This window comes from Brachycentrus maculatus, unplaced genomic scaffold (genome assembly GCF_059751285.1).
Source record: "Brachycentrus maculatus isolate JH-2025_06_01 unplaced genomic scaffold, ASM5975128v1 h1tg000199l, whole genome shotgun sequence".
NCBI lineage: Eukaryota > Metazoa > Arthropoda > Insecta > Trichoptera > Brachycentridae > Brachycentrus > Brachycentrus maculatus.
The window spans coordinates 2,931,965-2,935,784 of record NW_028280950.1 but is presented as its reverse complement, the minus strand read 5'-3'; the positions used below and the strand labels follow the sequence as shown (position 1 = coordinate 2,935,784).

Sequence of the window (3,820 nt, the reverse complement as noted above, 5' to 3'; positions counted from 1 at the left end):
TCAACAATTGTATTCGATCCTTGTACAAAGTTATTAGATATAATGAAAATCCTTTTACTGAATATAACCCTTCTACATCATAAGAAAGTCATATAATAACTGCAGAACGAAAAAAGACTAAATAATAAAAGATCCATTGTTCAATTTATCCGGTTTTAATGACCTTCCCGTATCCACATCTAGATCAAAAGCTCTCATTAAACCTGTAGACTAATATTTTTGATAGATTTATATTATCCACTGACACTTCGTGATGGAATTGCATTTTTAATATATTATTAGATTAAAACCAATATTTTAGCTTTTCCACTTTATTTTTATTTGACCATTCTGAAAACATTACAAAAATATCTCGACCGACTCTTGTGAAAGTATGGCAACCCTAAATTAAAATCATAAAAGTAGTTTTTTTTATCTTCACTGGGATTATTAATCACGATCGACATACGCCATTAAACTGATTAGCAATTTAGTAACATATTATTTTGAATGTCTTAGACCGATAGATTCAGAGAATGAGGAAGCTGTAACAATAAATCTTCTTGTTCGGTAATAGATAAGTAAATTTATTGTCTCCAGAAGTAATTATCAAAGTAGTATACAGCAGCGACATGACATTTAAAGTTCGTAGACCAGAGGGCCTATTGCAAAGGAAAAATAACGAGATAAAATAAATAAAAAAAACTTAATTCTGGTTCATTATTTGTAACGACCTTAGCATATTGAAACCAATTGTCGATCTGAATTTTCCGTGAAATTAACCGTCACCGATTTTAAAGAAAATAAGCACTTGTTTACTGCCTGTAAAGTTAAAGTTTTCTCGCAAAAAACGCCACGTAGTTTTAAGGGGGAATTCGCAGAATTCAATTTCAGAAGCGGATGACCACGCAAGAGGTCAATAGTGAGAATATATTTAAAAAATATTTTTATATTTTTTTAAACTCCTTAGCTTTCAATAACTCTTTTCTTTTCAAAACCGTTTGTTTATTTCGAAGAAAAACCTATTTTTCTCATAGAAAAGCGGTGTTTTAAGAAAACAAAAAAATTGTTACGTCAAATTTTACCCGGGTTTAAACAAAATTAAGTTGCGACTTATCAAATACTGGGCCTTCAAGAAAATTATGTTACGATTCATAGAGTACTGGGTCTTAAGTGGAGTTATTGGAAATTGAGGTAAAACGGAATTAATGTGCCAATTTAAATGGATGCAGGAAGAATGAAGACTGTTATTATTATTGTCTGATTTATCGAATACTGGGCCTTAACGCGTAATCCTTCGTTGGAGTAGACCACATAGATACGTTTTGAAGGAGATTTTATTTGAATACCTCAATGTAGGACTCTTACAAAAATATATGAGGCTTTTACTATCTGAATAATTAATGGACCACATCAAATTTTAAAGCTCAGACCTGTATTGCCTAATAGGCCTCGGGTCTAACTAAACTATTTGATAAGCAATCCTGATTACGGCCGTTATTCTAACTATTTACCCGCCAAGATTGTTTTCTTATTCTTCAAAAGGTAATCACTACCAATCTGAATGAACTTTATTACTGAAATGTTATGTACAAGTATAAGTTTGTATGTATGTTAACATGTAAATAATGTTTATCTAAAAATCTACAATAAAGTTAGTAGTGAGCCTACCTTTTAACCCATTGGTACATACATCATATATTTATTATGTTACTCTATATATATAAAACTAAACTAACTAACCATAACGCCGCTACCCGCGGAGGAAGACAGAGGGAATAGAACTTTATACGGATACAGTTGAAATAAAATAAATAAAGATACTGCTATTGAAGACAGTGTTCCGCGAACTTTTTCGGTTCAAGGTACACCTACCAACGTAAGAAATTTCAGAGGTACACCAAAGGAAAAAAATCTTATTTCATATTGATTTATTATCGAAATAAATATAATGCGCAAACATATTTAACATATGATGTTTAATGCGAAATCTGAGTTTGCTTAACTGAGCACAGGCCATCAAAATTTGGGGCAATTGTGTTATCTTCACAAAACTAGACTTTTTTCCGCAGCACACCAACTTATCACCACGGTATACCAGTGTGCCGCGGCACACACTTTGCGGACCAATGATTTGAGGCATTGCAAATAAATAATTAAGTATGTACATGAGCAGATTGACAAGTATGGAAAAAGATCAACTTGTCTTGGAAAAACGGTCTCGGAAAAACAGTCTTGGAAAAACAGTCTTGGAAAAAATATAAAAAGTTTAGAAATCCGGGGTTTGTAACATTAAAAAAAAACTTTTTTTATGAGAAAAAACATCGATAATTCACCAAACTGCGTGCATGTGTATAACTCTTACATTAAATTTTTGAAATAGCATCGTTTTTATTCAATCAACATCGTAGGAGGCTAATCCCTCTTAAAAACAGGCCACAAGGCATACACCTAGTAGGAGAAGAGGAAGAAGAGGAAGAAGAAGATAAACATTTTATGAATTTGTTTACTTTTCGAGCGTCTTAAAAAAGTACGTATCTAAATAAGTTTTTCTTTTAAATATTCCTTACCTTATTAAACGTTATTTACGTCTTCATGGTAATTTATAGATACATCAGCGCGGTGTTCATTAAACCTACAATAATATAAAATCGATATTGTAATTTTCCTGTTTATAGTATATTTTTACTGCTTCTTTAATTAGGGATATTAACGGGTTAATTCAGGTCACCATATTTAGGAACAAATACGGAATACTATTTAAAAATCTAATAAATTTACCCACATTTCCGTGTTCGGAGTAGTGAAATCGTTATTTTATTGAGGCGATTAATTTTAAGAACTTCATTATTTTATGGTATTTAAATTTCTTCACCGTTGACATTTTTTGTTTGTTCAATTTTTAATTAACCATTTTACGAGCATTTTTTTATTATTATTATTTCTCCAGTCTTTTTATCTTCAACGTACGCATTTATGGTCATACAATTTTATTACTAAGCATCATTATTTGATTTGTAAAATGGGAAAATCAATGTATTAATAATGATTTGAGATTATTGCCGGATATAAATTGAACCTTCTACATTTCATAATATGTTAGAATAAGAGCTTCACCAAAATATGTATAGGAAAAATAAAAGTTTTAATAAAAATAAAATAAAAAAATATATTTCGATTCAATTTAAAAATTGCAAAAATATGCCCCGGGTGAGGCTCGAACTCACGACCTTAAGATTATGAGACTTACGCGCTGCCAACTGCGCCACCGAGGCTCGTGATGGCACCGTCATTATTAGCGTATAAGTACAAATGGTGAGACATCTATTGACAAATGTTCGCACTTTTAAAAATAAATATAAAATACAAAATATTTTTTCCGGGTTTATTTTTTAATTCAAATACAATCCTTTGAATAATTTGCTTTAATTAATTTTGATCCAAAAAAACATTTATCATGGTTTTCGAATTATATGAATTTCTTTTTTATAACAATACAAAAATTGACAAGACAAATCGTTTTATTGGCATTATCACAAAAAATATATTAAATCATATACATACATTATTACACTTTATTACGTAATAAATTTTATGTACGAGTATGTATTTATTTTCACCGTTTCACCATTTTTAATATTTAATTAATCATAGTTATATGCGTATTGACAGCTTTTTTGTATCAAAGTATAATTATTTGCGATATGACAAGAATTTTATCATGATAATTTAATCAATTTATTATATATGCGCCACTGTGCAGCATTTAAAAAAATATATCTACTTTATTGCCGCCATTATCGTGGACCACCCACAAAGCGACAGAAACTGATTTACCGAC

General features: G+C 30.3%; 1 non-coding gene across 1 annotated transcript; it reads right to left on the bottom strand.

Annotated features, from left to right (window-relative positions):
* Positions 1-3,181: 3,181 nt before the first annotated feature.
* TRNAM-CAU (transfer RNA methionine (anticodon CAU)) lies at positions 3,182-3,254 on the bottom strand. Its single transcript has one exon. It is a non-coding gene; the product is annotated as a tRNA-Met (tRNA).
* Positions 3,255-3,820: the final 566 nt, after the last annotated feature.